Source organism: Wolffia australiana, chromosome 12 (assembly GCF_029677425.1).
Source record: "Wolffia australiana isolate 7733 chromosome 12, ASM2967742v1".
Classification (NCBI taxonomy): Eukaryota; Viridiplantae; Streptophyta; class Magnoliopsida; order Alismatales; family Araceae; genus Wolffia; species Wolffia australiana.
In genome coordinates this window covers 14,006,773-14,025,282 of record NC_135846.1, presented here as the reverse complement: position 1 = coordinate 14,025,282, position 18,510 = coordinate 14,006,773, and the positions used below count along the sequence as shown (strand labels likewise).

General features: G+C 47.8%; 1 pseudogene; it reads right to left on the bottom strand.

The window, feature by feature from the left end:
- The window catches only part of LOC144710327 (very-long-chain aldehyde decarbonylase GL1-3-like), an 80,701-nt pseudogene that overhangs the window by 38,326 nt on the left and 23,865 nt on the right, over positions 1–18,510 (bottom strand).

Sequence of the window (18,510 nt, the reverse complement as noted above, 5' to 3'; positions counted from 1 at the left end):
ACCTTCTGACTGGCAAGAGAACACCGAGGTTTCTTGTTCGTTGGTAATCACCTTCACCAAAGGTGGGACAGTGCGGAAGTTTCTTGTTCGTTGGAAGGGCAAAGCATCGACCGACGACACGTGGATTATGGAGGAAGACCTGGCTCACCTACGACCCAACTTGGTGACCCCAATGGAGTTTTCAGACGCTTGCTCGGCAGAGTCGAGTTCTTCGCACCCCGGGGGAATTGGTGGCGTGGACGTCAACGCATCGACACCAGACGCGCCGCCACCATCAACCGAAGTCAACGTGATGCCGGACGTCGTCTCGACGGCGTCCGACCGTCACCGAGGGTATGATCTCGGTATCGAATCACTAACTAGTCGGTCCACGCCTACGACGTCAACCGACGAATATGCAGAAACCAGGCGAACATGACGCTGAATGAGATGGGTTCCTACTGTGGTACGTGCTGAGTGCCGACTAGCAACAATGCCGCGCCAGAGAAAGTCGGGGTCGCCAAGGAAGTCGGTCCGGCCTCCGGACTCGTCTGAGGTGGGTCGAGGGCGAGCACGCCGTCGAATGGGAAGACTTCCCACAAGATTGCTCACACGCGTCGGGACGTCCCGACTCGTACCGGATAGGACAGACTCTCGTAAAATTTGTCATTCTCTCGGCCTGTCTCGCGCTCACCTACCTAACCCGAGTGCGGTGGAGGCAATACGAAGAGTACTGAAAGAGATAAAAGACGTAAAGGAGCTAGGGTAGCGGGGTACCTTCGTCGCGCGGCGAAGGGTAACTCAAATTGGAGTATCCACGGAAGGAGTCGACGGTGCTGCTGTATGTCCAATCTCTAGAGCACCGGGCAGGGAGAGCAAGCGGGCGTAGCGCCAACGAGGTACGGAAGGGCGCGTCACGGCGGGCGCGGCCAGAGGTGACGACCGGGGGCGGCACTAACGGTCGGGGTGAGGCCGCACGGTGTCCACGGGTGCAGGCAGAGTGGCGTCGGCCTCACGCAGCGGACGGCGTGGACGGTGTAGCACTGACTGACGCAGTCGTCCGGGCTCGCTAAGCGCAGGGGACTCAGCCGCGCTGGTCAGAGGTGGCTGCGGCGTCGTGCCAGCGGTAGGCAGCGTCGGCGGCGAAGTCGGGCGTCGTCGGCGGGTATGCTGTCTGCGGCGATGGCGAGCGGGCCGTCGGCGGCCGAGGCCAGGCGAGTGGCGGCGGATCTGGGCGGTGGCAGCGGGTCAGCGGAGCGGTGGTTCTGGCGTCGGCGGGTGCCATCACGGCGGCAGCGAGCGGATGGCCATTGGCCAAGGCCAGGCGAGCGGCGATGGCGGGTCCGGACGATGATGGCGGATCCACCGGCGGCGACAGGCGGGATCTCAACAGGGCTCCTGGCGGGCGACGATGGCGGGTCCGGCGGTGATGAGGGTGGATCCGGCGGCGGCCGGTCGGGCAGGGCCTCCTTCTTCCTTCTCTTCCCTCTCCTTTCTCCTCCTTCTTCTCCTTCTCCTTCTTCTTCTTCTTCTTCTTCTTCTTCTTCTTCTTTCTTCTTCTTCTTCCTTCTCCTCTCCTCCACGACCTGACTCTTCAACTTCCAAGTATAACTTCCAAATTTTGGTCAAGAGTCCGGGAGAGCGCCCACCCCTTCCCCTTATATATGGGTGAGGGTGGGCCCTTAACGTTCAAAACACAACATGAAAAAGGAAAATAAGCAAAGGAGTATAAAATGGGCTTGTTAGGCCCAACATAGAAAGGGGGGGGGGGAAGAGTTCCTCATATGGGCCCTTCCCCGCTACATGACAACATGATGACATAGAAAGGGAAATGACGGAATAGAAAGGGAAACACGATAAACATAGAAAGGGAACTGAAAGCGTCGGTATGCTCCAATGGTCGGCGTCCGCGTCATGCCGAATAACAGAATTCGGGATCCCGTGTTGCTGCGGCGGCTCGTCGAGGTGGTTGGACTCGTATCGGTGTCGGGCTGGATGGTGACGGCTCCTCGTGTGCTGGGTCGGTGATGTCCTGCTGCTCCTCTGCTGCTGGCTCGATGACGACGGGTGGCGACGCGCCATCACAACGTCTCTGCTATAGACAGACCACCATAGTCAACCGAAGTCAACACCCCCTCCAGGGACACGCCGCAACTGTCACCGGACAAATTCAATATATCGGCGTTACGCACGTCTCCACGCACGCACGCTCCTTCGCGCATCATGACACGTCGCCAACGGGAGATCAACAACTATGCCTTGGCATGACACGAAGCATGCCCTCGTCTTTAATTCCTCGTCTTTCATTTTATGTCATTACGTTGTGTTTTCTCTTTCCTCCAAGGCCTATATGTATAGGCCATTGTTTCGAGAAAGAGTTAGGCAGTCATTATTCAAGAATCGAGTTTTGTTTAACTCTTCTTGGAGGACTGCCCAGCCTCCCTATCCCTCCTTCTACCCTAGCGCCGCCACCGCCGTTGCCGCGACCACCGCATTGCGCCGCCGGCCTTCCCCCTTCTCTTCCCATTCTCTTCCCATTCTCTCTCTCTCTCTCTCTCTCTCTCTCTCTCTCTCTCTCTCTCTCTCTCTCTCTCCCCCCTCTCTCTCTCTCTCTCTCTCTCTCTCTCTCTCTCTCTCTCTCTCTCTCTCTCTCTCTCTCTCTCTCTCTCTCTCTCTCTCTCTCTCTCTCTCTCTCTCTCTCTCTCTCTCTCTCTCTCTCTCTCTCTCTCTCTCTCTCTCTTTCTCTCCCTCTCTCTCTCTCTCTCTCTCTCTCTCTCTCTCTCTCTCTCTCTATCTCTCTCTCTCTCTCTCCATCGCCCTCTCAAGATTGCCCTAGGACCCCTAGGCTTCCCCTACCAAGGCCGCCCAAGACAGCCCCCAGGCCGCCCAGGCCGCCCCTAGGCTGCCCACTCAGGGCCGCCCAAAAGCCGCCTAGGCCGCCCCAACCAGGGCTGCCAAGGCCGCCCCCAGGCCACCCCAGGCCACCCCAGGCCGCCTGCCCAGGGCCGCCCAAGGGCCGCCCAGGCTGCCCGGCAAGGGTCGCCCAAGGGCCACCCAAGCCGCCCCTACTGGGGCCGCCCCTAGGCTGCCCACTTGGGGTCACCCAAAGGCCGCCCAAGCTGCCCTAACCAAGGCTGCCAAGGCTGCCCCTAGGCCTCCCCAGGCCGCTTGCCTAAGGCCGCCCAAGGGCCGCCCCAGGCTGCCCGCCCAGGGCACCCAAAGGCCGCCCAGGTCACCTAGCGAGGGCTGCCCTAGGCCGTCTGCCCAGGGCCACCCCAGGGCTGCTCCCAGAACGGCCCGTGCCTTGTCTGTCTGTGCGCGCCCGTCTTGCATGTGTCTGCACTCGTCGGTCTCGCCCTCTGCCAGGGTTCAATGCCCGAAACGCCTAGACTTTCTCGTCTAGTGGGCCTCTCAACGCCCAGATTCACCCAGCTTCGTCACGATTAGAATTCCCCATAGCCTCTTCACGCACTACGGTGCCGAGGTACGCTTGAACTCTTTGGTGTCGAAGTGTTCTCCGTCCAGTATTCCACGATAAGTCTCCACAGCCGTCAGATTTGATTTGATTTGGATTTTCCTACAATTCTCTTCGAGAGTTTCTTTCGTGACGTGAATTCAGGTATTGATTTTGGTGCTCCGGCATCGTCGCAGTGGGTGAAGGCAGTACTCCCACCCTCGACAAGGATCGGAGCTGCACCACCAGTATTTCATCGGTTTTAAACTACAAATTCGACCGTGTGGATTTCTGTGGTCTGTTTTATCCCTCCCTTACCCAATCCATCCATTGTCTTCCATCCGTCCTTATCATTTCTCCGTCGCTCTAGTCGCCGTTCTCCATAGTTGTCCTGCATCATTCACTTTGCTTTTAAAATTATCAGGAAGTGTTTCATACAATATTTCAGCTAGCTGACACTTTTCTATTTCATTGTGAGGACATTTTCAGATTAATTCATTGAACTGTTCCCCTACTTCACTAAATGCTTCATGATCATGGGGATAAAATTTCTGAATTTCTTTTTTATAGAAGTTAGTTTGGAAAGTGGATAATATTTATTGAGAAATTTATTTTGCTTTTCTTCCCATGAGTTAAATATTATGCCTAAATTTCTGTACGATGCAAAAGCCCTATCTTTTAAAGTAAGTGAAAAATATTTCATTTTTAATGCTTCAGTAGTTAAACCAGGAATATTTTTCGAGGAACATCGAATGTGAAAATCATTAAGAAATTCTAAGGGATTTTGAGAAGAATGACCAGTAAATTCAGGGAGAGAGTTAAGTAGGGCATTGTCATACCTAAACATAACCCCCTTACCTACATTGATGTTGATGCCAGTTTGCCTTAGACTTCCTGACAAAGTAGATGTGTCCAGCATCGTCATTCTCCTCCCTCGTTGTGGCTGACCGTCCTCCGCCATACCAACTTCTTCTTTATCCTGAGCTGTAAGTGTTGCTGGAAGGGAAGGATATTGAGTGTCTACATCTTCCTCAGCATTAGTCCCACCTTAGACCTTTTTACGACCATAAATCTCAAAAAAAAGTAGTTAGAAGTACCGTTTATTGAGGGTTAGCTGTCCTCAACTTCGGCAAAAGAGGAAAAAATACAAATTCACTAAAAAAAATCACCGTGCTCCCCGGCAATGGCACCAGTTGATAATTCAGATTTCATGGGTAATTAGTGACGAGCTAACTTCACAAATTACTGTCGTTGATTTATCCGAATTATAACAACAAAAATTTATAATAACCTTACTAGCATAGGAGAGTAAGGGTCGATCCACAGGGAGCATGGGTTTTTTCCTAATGAATTTCTGCTTTAGTTATGATTTTTTATGAATTTTAGAAGTGGGTTTACTACCTACAAAGATAAATAACTAATAAAAATATAAACAAAGATATTTAAAATATAATTAAAAGATTTGTAATAATATTAGAAAGCAGAAAATGACTTTGTTAGGATTTTTGAGGAATATTTAAAGCCAAACTAAAATAGGAAATGAATCAGGCTGGCGCTCTGGACTTGGTCAAAATTTGGCTAAGTCCGGATGCCAAATGGGGAAAGTGGCCTGGTGGAGGAGAGAGAAAAAAATGGCCTGCACTAACTTCACTCTGGAATGAGGTCTAGAATGAATTTTTGAGCGTGGTTGGATGCGTTGGAACCGTTCTAGATATTGGCTAGCTGATCCGACTACCCAAAGACAAAAGACGAACAGCTAAGAGTGAAAAAGGAGAAATAAGAAGGTAACCTCTTTGTCACACCCTCAAAGGTCCACGGGACTTCTTCTTCTCCTTTCCACCGGATTCTTCAGCCTTGGATGCTTCCTGCTCAGCCTGGCACTCACTGAGGTGAATGGATCTATGACTCAATTTCACTTAGACCACCAAACATTACTTTGGATTGAAACACAAGATGAATATTACAATAGAGTGGAGGGGTTTATATAGGGAGAGAGAACAAATGAGAGCCATTGGATTTTTAATACAATGGATGGCCAGCTCTTCTTTCTAGGTCATGATCCATGTCCATTATGGTCCTCCAATCAGCATTAATACCTTTTAAATACCCTAGGGATGTTCAAGACTTCTTTCCTTAATTAGTATTAAAGGTGCTATCTTTAAGTCTCCACCCTTGGATGTTTTATGGATTGAATGGCTGGATCTTCTTCTCTGGCTTGGATCCACGTCCAAGGTTGTCCTCCAATCAGCATCCAAGCACCTAAAATGTTCACAAATAATCATGACTGGACATTCCCTTTGCCCTCCTTTCTTTGGCCCAAGATGCCTTTCACAGTGGGCTTAGTGGAGCTTCCTTTGTGGGCCTTTAGACTAGAGCCAGCTGTCTTGATTTGGGCCTCCTTTCTTAGCCCAGGGTTGTGGTTGGGCCTGCTCCTTTGGGCCAAATAGCTTCTCCTTCATTTAATTATCCCCCTTATTCATGAAATTTTCACCTGATTCCTGCATCTTCCACATAAACTAAGAAGAGAGTGAGATTCATTCCACTTAACTCATTGAGTTAAGTGGGGTTAGGCCACAAATGACAATAATTAACTCCAAATTATAAAAAGGTGATTTTATTTCATGATGTTTCACAACTTAACATAAATATTTATAATATATCCACATAAAGATAAAGAAGTAGATAAATTGGCTAGAATTGCACATATATTTTACTATCATTTTGGATTTATCAAATACCCCCCTGTGCGCCCGTTCCAGCTTGCGCGCACCGAGTTCAACTGTGCCCGCCCGCGTAGAGTGCACTGCACTAGATCCCCCTACGCACTGCTTTACTCTGCATGTTCGTCTGCTTAGCCAGTCCAGTTTCTCCCTCGTGCACACTCGCCCCATGCAACTTCAAGTGCACATGCCCACGAATGACATCACCGTGGACTTCAACCCACTCAGGTTCCATCATTCCTCCCCCCTTACTTGCAGTCTGATTTTTTCTTTCAGTTTTGTTTTTCATATGTGTTCCTCTTCCTAGGAACGAATTATTGCAATAGGAATAGCCATTATCGTTGTGAGGTAGGATTTTATTGTGATAGGACTAATCCAAACAGTAGGGGACATGGACTTCCAAGGGTACTTAGTACCTGTCACTATCTAGTCATCTAGTTGATCCAGCTGGGATGATTGGGATTCTGACTTTGACTGGTCAAACTCTGGAATTTTAAATGACCCCTCGAACTCCACAGCCTTGTTGATTACTTCTGATTGATTTCTCACACTAACATATCATCTAATATTGCTTACGATGTTTAATGTCAATTGTGTTGTAATATGACGAGATCGATCCTGGCGATCATCATTTTACACCAATGGTAACTTTCTGAACCTCGTCAGAGCGACGACGGTGACTACGGCAGAAAATGAAATATTTCCTTTGGCGCTCGCACGTAACGGACATGCTGGACCCATACCAGGGAATTCACTCGAGGAGTAGTTTTTGATAAATAAACTCTCACCTAATATAACCTGAGTGCGGTGAAGTGCAGCCAAATATATACTGAAAGGCGTAATTTAACGAATAAGCAAGGGGAACAAAGTACCTCGTTGGTGACATCGCTAGTCGTCAATGTCTTTGTTAGTGCGAGCCGGTACGGGCAGGTGTGGTGGAGGGGAGTCAGAGACGGGCATGGCGTAGCTCAATAGATGATGCAAGTTTGTGATGGAGCATAGCATCGGAGGAGAGGTGGGGGCTAGTGGAAGAGACATCTGGTGTTAGAGTGGCTCAAGCGATCAACTGAGTCCAGTAGAGCGACCTAGTAATGGTCGGCCCGAGCGGAATCAACTAGCGGATGTGAGCGGCGATGAGCAGCACATAGATGAGCGCGAGCATGGGTAATGGCTAGACGGTAGCAATGCGATGTGTTGACTGAGCGGCGCTGCGGGCACTAAGTCTTAGAGCGGCAAACATCTGAGCAAATGGCGCGCGTCATGGGCACTCTGCCCGTTCAGCGTAACGTCGTGGAAAACCAGTGGTGCCGGCTAAGACGGGTAGCAGTCACAGTTGCAGGGTTGGAATTTCTATGAGCATCCCCTTGCGTTGAGCTACCAAGAGATGGCACTCAGGTGGCCATGGTGAGGGCGGAAATGCCACTAGCGATGTTGTCAGTAGAAGAGTCCATCAGGTCCCAGTGCTAGGTCAGCAGGCATGGGGGTGGGTGCAACTACCGGTCACGCGTCGTTTATGCAAGGCTGTGAGACATCAGATATGGCACAAGGTGAGTTTTCCCGACATCACAGTCTCGTTGGTGGGACGGAAACTTAGAGCTATGGTGAGCCATTCGAATAGTCCACATCTTGGGTAGTGTTGCCTGGATTCCAACTAACGACTAGCGGGAGCAGGGCTTATGAGAATCTATGGATGCTTGCCCACAGCAGGCGCTAATCACCGTGGACCAGCCAAAAGTATCAACGTGGCAATCGCGATCGACAAGTTCAAGTTCATCGGGTTGATTCAGCTGCACGTCATTTGACAATGTGGTAACGCAGTCGCCGCCTACGGGGGGTCAATCGAGCGACTGGAATGACAATGCGTAGATGCTGCGTAGCGCTGCTGTAGTGAGTTTGATGGCAAGGACAAGTGACAAGTCTTGAGGCAGGATGCTTGTCCTTAGCTTCCATATGCTCTTCCTTCTTCTTTATCCCTCTCTCCACCTCTTTCTCTCCTTTTACGAGACCAAGAAAGAACACAAAATCTTCCAAATGATAAATTCCTTGTCTAAGCGGCTAGCGCTACATCATGTCCCTTATATGGGGGTACGATGGCCTTACTAAGGGCAGGGGTGCCCTTAGTAAAGGCCTAAGTGCCCTTCCTAAGGGGGGGTTCTTATACATAGGATCCCCATTTATAACAAAATAAAAAGGACATATGTTTGACGCGTACATTGACGATACAGGAGGACACAACAGGCAACAATATGAACATGTATATGACACGACAAATACCGACTAAATGAAGAAGGCAAAAATAAATCAAAACGCGATAAAGATACGGACGTGAATTCACCCGAGATACTCGGCTCCGGGTATCTTCATTGACGCGTTGGCGTGTTGGTCTGCTGGATGTGAACTAGCAGGCTGTCGATGAAGATGATGATGGCTCCATTGACGTCTCCGATGGAGCAAGCTGGTGTGCTCTATCAATCCTCCTAGGGTCTGAAGAACTCGGCTCCAACGAGTTGGGGTAGCTAGTGGTTGCAGCTGAAGACGACCTGGCCATAGGTGTCGTAACTTATCCTCTATGATCCACGAGCCATCCGCATCTATACGGCCTGGCCAACGCACCAAAACCTTTGTGATACTTTTTCCCTGCATAGTTAATTACCTCTTGTAGGATATACTTGATTGACTCGTACCAATTGGGTAAAAATAATGGGGGAGTGGTCACGGCAAACTGGCTCACATTGAAGAGGTCTAGAAAGGCAGGATCAGAGGAGAGAGAAGGGGCTCAGTACAGAGCTTTGTCTGTAATGTTAAACGTGGAGCTGATCCCCCATGAAGGAGGGATGTCGACCACGTAGGCGTGATCACCCACTTGTGGGAGGATCCAAAACGGGCCGGCGCTATGAACATGTAGCGGTATAGCCGACCCAGGAGAATATATTTCTCTTCTAAGTGTCACCATCACACGGTCTCCCATGTCGAGCCCTCGGGAACGGCGATGCAAGATCGTAGCCTGCTTGTACAGTGCATGTAGATTTATGGTTCTAGCATGACGGTGTTGATACACAGGCAAAACATGCTGGCCTATGCAAGACAGTGATGATCTACGGGTGCTAAGGGGAGGGGCGACGAGGATCATGGTCATAGGCAATCTCAGATGGACTCAACCTGCTGGTGCGAGCCTCTTGGGAGTTACTCATGTACTAGGCGCGCAAAATGGAGCAACGACACTTGGCCGTTATGCTCGTAAGTGGCATTGTGGTCGCAACGAGTGCACTGCTTGTCATCCATCTCAAGGATGAAGGGTCATCTCGATGAGACTTGTCGGAACAACACGTGTTTGCTCCAGGTGAACGGCACAGGGGGTCGAGTGGGCGGCACGAGTGGCTGGGCAAGTGGCGCGGGCGGTATTGGTAGCTGAGCGGGCAGCGCGTTGTGCGGCCCTGGTGGCCTGGCAGATGGCGTGGCCGGTCGAGCAAACGGTGCGGTCGGTTGGGTGTAACGGGGTCTCATCTCTATCATGTCCCCTAACTCGAGGAGTCAAGGGGTGACTAATGACCACTAACCCAACTGGGTTGGTCGAGGTCCTCTTCGTCGCTAGCTTCATGGTATAAGGGTACCATGTAGCTCGTCATCCCTGATACATGAACATACACGTGTTTGTCTTGCTGGCTATGGTGACATCATGGTCGTAAATCCAAGGTCCACCTAAAATGATACTTCTAACTTTCATAAGAAGGACGTCACAAAGGATGGTCTCATCATATGTGCTCACCTTTAACAAATCATGGCACTAATGCTTCACCGACAACGACAAAGTGTCAATCGATGACACATTATAGGGAATCGGATGAGGTATGGCGACCAATCTTAGTTGGCCGACCATCATGTCGAAGATAACGTTGATACAGCTTCTGCTGTCCACAATCAATTTACACACTTTGTCGTTCATCTTGACATAGGTGTAGGAGATCATGGTCTGGAGAGACGTGTCGGCCATTGGGTCTGTCCTGTGTGTGACATGCACAGGGTTAACTTGTGACGTCTCTTGGTGTGGGACTAGCATCCCATTAGTGTTGGGGGGGTCAACCGCTATGCTGGCAAGTCATCAGCCAGTAGGGCATGGAGCTAGTGTCGAGATCGCATGAGTGTCCATGATATGAATATACCCAACTCGAGTGTCGGGTGATTTCTTTCGTTCGCGGACTCCTTATCTACATGGTAATTTTTGTCGTGTAGTGGCTCCATCACTCCAAACTGGTCTTGCTTGGCTTATACCGTATCGATTAGGAGGGCCATAGATGGACACTAACTAGCTCGATGCCCTTTCACTTGGCACTTGAAGCACATGATATATGCTTGGTTCACCATCGTGCTGCAGGCCGTGGTGTTTGTAGTGACAGCCCAAGCTGGTGTGGTAGTGCCCACTGAAGTTTTCGGGGCATTCCCTTGCTCTCCAACGATTTGGGAGATCCGTGTGGTCACAGATGGGGTAATTGGAGCGGGTGTAGCTCAAGGGGCAGCTAGGATAGTGTGAGCGTCGACCTTCTCACTTGGACGCTCCATGTGCTCCACTATGTTTTAGGCCTCGTTGACCTCGGCAGAGTTTCACTTAAGCACCTCACTGTGTAGCATCAGTCAAAGCCTGTGGGCAAACAAGGCGATGACGATCCGTGGGTCCTCCACAAATCGGCACCAGATCTGGCACTCATTGAAGGCCTCGATGTATTCTATCACAGATTGTCGACCTTGTTATAGGTCAAACCACATGAGAAATAATGTCATTTGCACGTACTTGCTCCTCAGCTTTTGTGCCATCTTGGTCCATAATGTGATGGGCGATCCCCGTCGCTCGGCTATGACTCGCTTGTTCTCCTAAAAAATATTGGCTTGTCAGCGAAATTTTGTCTCTACAGATTCAACGCACAAGTTGTTCTTGTACCCAGGTTCATAGTCGTCTCGTGGGTATTGTCTACCTCAGGCACGGACCTCTAATGGGACGTGTGCAAGGAATCGGTCAGGGCATTGATCTCTACGCTCCGCGTCTTGCCATTTGTCGTAATCCACATACTTGTCTTTGTCATATGGGCTCTTTGGACACTCTCGGTGCTGGACTCCCCGAGGCAGACCGCAGGCTTGCTCTAGAGCCATGGACATGGGTGCGGCGGCGTGTACCAGAGGTATCGCGTGGCGTGTGAGCAACTACTCCACGCGTTCAGCGACGGTGGTCAGATTGCTGAGATACACTCCTAGCTCTTCGGGCGACTCCTCTCGGGGTCGGTGCTGTTGGTGCAGTCTCCCTCTGGCACATCCAGCTCCTTGGCCATGTGCAAAGGGAACCTAGGGTGCGGGCTCATCCACGGGATTCATCCCATGGGGGCGACAACTCATCGTCACTCTCTCCGCGCTGTCACTAGAAGATGAGGCACCTAGTGAACTTGATGAACTATGGTGGGATCGTGCACATCCATGGCAGGCACTGGTGTGCCTGCATGAACCGGACGATCCGTCGGCATCCCTATCGGTGGGTGCGATTGATCAAGGCTCCAAAGGAGGTGGTGATGCGCCACCTTCACGTGTCGGAGGACAGTGTCCGGAGAGGTGCGTAGGGATGCCTTTCTCGATCAGCGATGAATCTGCTTGTTGCACAGAGGTTGACCCCCCATGTTGCATTCTTTTGCTCGATTGCATCTCGATGGCCATGGCTAGTTCCTCGAAAGGTACCAAAATTGTTTTCCAAATGATGAAATGCAGATGCAATGATGCGGGTACGAAGACATGTTGTGAGCCCCCACAGCCTCCTCTAATACCAATTCGATGCTGGATGTCATCGAGGTATTGTATGGTCGCTACAGAGATGATACTCAGATACCTAGGTGATGTCAAACGTCATTAGTGACATCATCCGACGAATAATTCCCTATAGCGAATGTAACTACCTAATGATGTCTCCTATGTGGAAGTACATCCAGGCCCCGATGACGGTGACGATGACGGTGACATTCTGACCATTTTCGGAGCAACGACGGTGACTATGGCGCCGAACGGAATATTTCGATTGGCCCTCGCACGTAACGCACGGGATTTCACTCGAGATGTAGTTTTGATAGATAAACTCTCACCTAAACTAACCTGAGCGCGATGGAGGGGAGCCAAAAATATACTGAAAGACCTAATTTAACTAATGAGCAAAAGGAACGAAGTACCTCATCGACAAAGTACAATTGGATCCATGACACCTTGTTGAAGTGCACATCACTTGCCCCTACCAACGACGCGTCAAGAATTACTTACATCGCCTCTATGCACTACTCTTGTGCCAATGATCCATTCTTCCCTCTTTGGTGTCGGTGTTACTCATCCAGTTTTTCTCTTATGTTTTTCCAACGCTGTCGCACTTAGTTGAATAGCTTTCAATGTTCTCGAGATCGAGTGTTCCAGATGTTGGATATGGAGCTTTTTTTTCACTACGGTGGTTGTAAGACAATCCCTGCATTCTTAGACATCATCCATTGTCATTTCATATTGCATGCATCTACATTTAGGCAAATGTGTTGTCGCCATGACTAATCCTTCCCTAGATAACTGTGAGGCTTCTAGTCCTATCCAAGAGTCGTCACCACTGCTCCACCTTACTCATCACGTGGAGATTTAGATTGTATGTTAGAGCCTGTCAAAAATGGATTTCTTGATGTGGACGAACTCATCAATTAGAAACTCATGGTCGTGATAGAAATCGTCATGACCGTGACGATCCTTATCCACCTGAGTTTAGACCTCAAGGGCGCGATAGGAAACATCTTGATTATGATGATCTATATCTGCCAGATAGTGGATGCGGAGGTCGTGATCGGAATCGTCCTAAGCGCAACAATTTGCATCTAACCGAGGATAGAAGTCAAGGTCGTGAAAGGAATTGTCCTCCTCGTGATGACCCCTATCCTCCTGAGAATAGAACCCCTGGTGGTGATAGGAATCATCCTCTTCGTGACGATCTCTATCCGCCTGATGATAGAACACCTGGTCATGATAGGAATCGTCCTCTTCATGACAATCCCTATCCACATGAGGATAGACCTCTAAGTCGTGATAGAAACCCTCCACCTTAGAATGACACCTACCTACCTGAGGATAGATGCCAAAATTGGAGTGGGAATCATCTTGAACAAGACGATCCCGATCCCCCCCAACGATAGGATACAAATTCAAGCTCATCATTGGCTAGATCATTACAGCTGATGGCAACATCTCCAAAAGAGTGTCAAGGTCAATATTCCATATTGTGACCGATCTAGAGACCCCAAGTAGTGCCTTGATTGGGAGTAAACATTAAATAGTTATTTCAAATGGTGTGATATGCTTGAGTAGCAAAAGGTCCAATACGCTGAGATGAGATGAGGTGGTCAAGCGAAAATTGTTTGGGAAAATCTTGAATTTTCAATTTATAACCGGCGAGATGCACCTATTGAGATGTGGCCACAAATGAAGGATGATCTTTGTGAGAAATATGTGCTTCTTGCCTCTTTGGATAATTTTCTAGATTAGTGGCACAAATTACAACAAGGCAGACGCTCAGTGTCCGAATATATCACACAATTTGAGGAATTTTACATGAGGTGTAGGGTAGAAGAAAATTCTTGCGTGGTTATCTCCCATTTTTGAAACGGCATTAATCCCTATCTTGAAACAGAATTTCTTGTTTGGAAGGCTGCTACACTTGAGCAAGCCCATCAAATAGACGAAGATCTACAACTTTGCCAACCCCCTTACAACAACCTTGTCATTAGCGGTCATCCCTCTCTATGTGATCACGCATATCCCTCTTATCCTAACAGATCATCTTCCCACAATATAACTCTAGCTCTTCCAACACCTGTACCCACACCGAATTGTTCCTCTGCGGATGAACGTGTTCTTGCTCCTACACCTCAATCATCGACCCCTATACCTACTAACGGTCGTAGCTAACCATCTATCGACTCTCCTGCAAGGACCCCCACTCATCCCACCCCAACGCAGGTTGGCGCATCCGGCATGGCATGCTTCAAGTGCCAAGGACGCGGTCATAGAGCATCCCAGTGTCCATCTAGAATATTGCACATTAGAAATGAATATTCTGAACTTGAACCTACCATCGAGGATCAACCTATTGATGAGGAATACTATAGGGTAGAAAGTTATGTAGTACATAAATTTGTCAATGAGGATGGTTTAGTGAGTTTGATTGGTATCAATGATTGCCCCCATCTCTTCCTCGACGTGATCCATCTACTTCTGTTAGGGGAATCGTTCGTTACACCCTTACCCAACCTTCTATTGATGAATCTGCGTTGATGGACATCTCTATTGTATACTTACGTTAAAATTGGTGATAAGATGTGCAATACGATTATTGATATTGGTAGTTGTATCAATGCTATTTCAGATGCCATGACGTCACCTTTGGGATTACCTCTGATTGATCATCCTCACCCCTATTATGTCTCATGGATCAATTCTACTTCGATCCCTGTGAAGAACCAGTGTCTCGTTCCCCTCAAGGTACAAACATACGAGGAAACGGTTTTGTGTGATGTGTTACCTATGAAGGCCGGGAGAATTATCTTAAGTTATCCGTGGCTTTCTGATAACGATGTGCATTTTTATGGTAGGAGTAACACTTGCTCATTCATTTATAATGGAAAGAAGCTTACATGGCATCCTTATACCCAAACTCCTAAGATTCCTACACCAAAATCCACATCCTTAGGTTTATGTCTTCTCAACAAGGATCAATTTCGAAAAGAGTTAGATAGTGAGTTGTCTATCTCTCTGGCCATGATTCCTGATCATTGTACAAAAAATTCCACTACACCACCACATGAGATTTCTGAATTACTAGCTGAATTTGGGTGTGTTTTCCCTGAGGATCTACCCAACTCCCTTCCACCTATGCGCGATATTCAGCCTGCCATTGATTTTATTCCCGGCTCATCCTTGCCAAATTTTCCTCACTATCGTATGGATCCTACACAATATAAGAAGCTTCATTGGACAGTTCAAGAACTGTCGGACAAGGGATTCATTCAGGAAAGCCTTAGTCCATGCGGAGTCCCTCAACTTTTGGCTCCTAAAAAGGATGGGAGTTGACGCATGTGTATTGATGAAAGAGCTATTAATAAGATCCCTGTTAAGTACATATTTCCAATTCCTCCCATTGATGATATGTTTGATATGATGGCTGGTTCAGTGATTTTCTCAAAAATTGATCTAAAGAGTGGTTATCATCAAGTCAGAATCCATCCTAGAAATGAATGGAAAGCTGCTTTTCAAATTAAGGATGGCTTTTGTGAGTGGAAGGTCATGCCTTTTAGATTATTGAATGCTTCCAGTACTTTTTAACGATTGATGAACGTGTCCTTAGACCATTCATTGGGGATTTCGTTGTGGTTTACTTTGATGATATACTCATTTATACCAAATCTAGGAATGATAATGTTCATCACCTATGCCTAGTATGTGAAGTTTTAAAAGCCAAACAGTTATATGCTTATCCTAAGAAATGTTCATTCCTCGTTGATCATGTCTAATTCCTTAGATTTATCTTATCTACACAAGGTGTTTCAATTTACCCTGATAAAATAGACGCCATAACCCAATGGCCTACTTCTAGAAGTGTCCATGATATTCGTAGTTTCCATGATTTAGCTACCTTCTATCGTCGCTTCATTCTAAAATTTAGTACCATTATGGCACCCATGACTGAGTGCTTAATGGGTAACCATTTTGAGTGGATTACATTAACAGAGAAACCCTTTGAGAAGATAAATATTAAGATGACCCGAGCACCCATCCTCTGTTTACCATATTTTAGTAAATTATTTGAGTTCGCATGTGATGCATTAGGATAGGGAATTGGAGGAGTTTTGAGTTAAGAAAATCATCTCATTGCATATTTTAGTGATAAGTTAAATGATGCAAAGCTCCAATACTCTAGGTATGATAAAGAATCTTATGTCTGTTCAGTCCCTACGCCATTGGCACTACTATTTGCTTTCGAAGAAATTCGTTTTTTATTCTGATTATGAGGCATTGAAGTATCTTCATTCACAACAAAAGTTAAATCCTAAGCATAGTTGGTGGGTTGGGTACATCCAGTCATATACCTTTGTCCTAAAACATAAAACAAGAATCAAGAATCATAATATGGGTCTCTACACTCCTCTCACTATCCCTCATAGACCATGGGATGACGTGAGCATCGATTTTTTTTCGGGGCTTGCCCGCACTCTTAAGCATCATGATTCCATCATGGTTGTTGTTGATTGTTTTTCTAAAATGGAACATTTCATTCCATGTTCCAAAATTTCTGACACTTCTCGTGTTGCCCAACACCATTTTAACGAAGTTGTCCGTCTCCATGGTCTTCCAAAGAGTATAGTATCTGATAGAGATGTACGCTTCTCTAGTTTTTTTGGGAAACTCTTTGGCATCTTTTAGGGACTAAACTAAAGTTTTCCAGTGCTTTCTATCCTCAAATCGACAGTCAAACTGAGGTTATTAATAGGAATCTAGGCAATCTTTTACGATCTTTGGTTGGGATAACCTCAAATCTTGGGACACTATCATTCCGCGCGCTGAGTTTGTGCATCTATCAATTGTACCACCAACATGAGTCCTTTTGAAATTGTACATGGTCATTCTCCACGTAAACCTATGGATTTGATCCCCATGTCACCGCACGCTAGAGTCTCAGATGATGGTGAGTCATTTGCAAGTCATATTAAAAGTCTGCGTGAGGACATTCATCATCGCATCACGAGTAGCAATGCATCATGTAAACAGACTGCAGATTTGCATCGCCATTTTCAAGAATTTAATGAAGGTGATATGGTGATGGTGAGGGTAAGGCCAGAGACATTTTCTCCTAGGCGGGCTACAAAGCTTCATGCTCGACTTGCCAGGCCATTCCCAATCCTCAAACAAGTATGGGAAAAGCCTATATCGTTGGTATACCCTCTACATGGGGGATAAGCTCCACTTTCAATGTTTCTGATTCGGTTGAGTACAAAGCGTCACCTCTCTCATCTAATGACCTGTCCCTACCCATGGCCTTTTTGGTGAGCGAATATGACTTGTCCATTGCCACCGCATTACCTTCCGACTAGCATGAAAACATCGAGGACATAATGGATGAAGTAATGACTTTCACGAAGGGTGGAATGGTGCGGAAGTTTCTTGTACGTTAGCAGGGCAAACTATCAATGGACGATTAGTGGATCACAGAAGAGGACTTGGCACACCTTCGCCCAGATTTGCTGATCCCACTTGAGCTCCCTAATGCCAACGCGTCGAAGTCAAGTTCTTCTAACCCTGGGGGAATTGATGGCGCACACAACCACACACTATCACCGAACGTGACACCACTACCAGATGAGACGTCCTGTGTCATGACACGTTGCCAATGTCAACTTCAAAATCAGGATCCATGCATCATTTAAATTAGATTTGAATTTTACACTTATCTTAAGTTTTCTCTTTCTTCCAAGAACTATACATAGGCCAATGCTGTGATGGACTATTAGGTGATTTTCTTTTGGAATTAAAAATTTCTTCTTCGAAGAGAACTTTGCCCCAGCCTCAGACTGCCGCCACCCCCGCCTCTTGCCACTGTTGCCGCCATTGATAGGAGGACTCCCTATCTGTTTCATTGCCCGCACGTTGTTGCCTCCACTCGTGCGCAACGTCCCCCGCGCCCATCGCGCATAGGGCTGCCTGCCCACAACGCGCACGCCTGCCCCGCCCACTGCGTGCACAACCACCCGCGCTCATCGCGGGCACATGCATGCATGAATGTCACGCATACGGCTGCCCACGCTCGTCGCGTTCATGGCCGACCTGCCCCTCGCGCGCACGACGGCCTGCGCCTGCCAAGCGCATGGTAGCCTGCTAATAACGTGCTATCATGATATGCATTAATTCCATTTCTAACCAATATTAACACCTTATTTGTACGAAATGGATGCACGTTATCCAACATTTTCATTATTTTAGCATTCATTCCATTTCATCACATGTTTACTTATTTTTGTGAATTTATCATTAATATGATGTGATTTAAAGTTTTGACCGTTCTCAAGGTCAAACCTTTGTGGATTAATCATTGTTCATGGAGTTTAATGATTGCAAGGAGCAGGTTAAGTTGAGCGAGACACCATTTTATGTCAAGCTTGAGAACATTTCAATACTAGAGTGCCTAAGTAGTATGACTTTGCTCGAGATGGCACCATGCAAGGAAAGACACTATGGAGGGCTCCAATAGAAGAACACCATTGATAGAAGCTCAGCCCCGTGGGTTAAACCACGTGCTCAGCCCAGCGGGCAGAA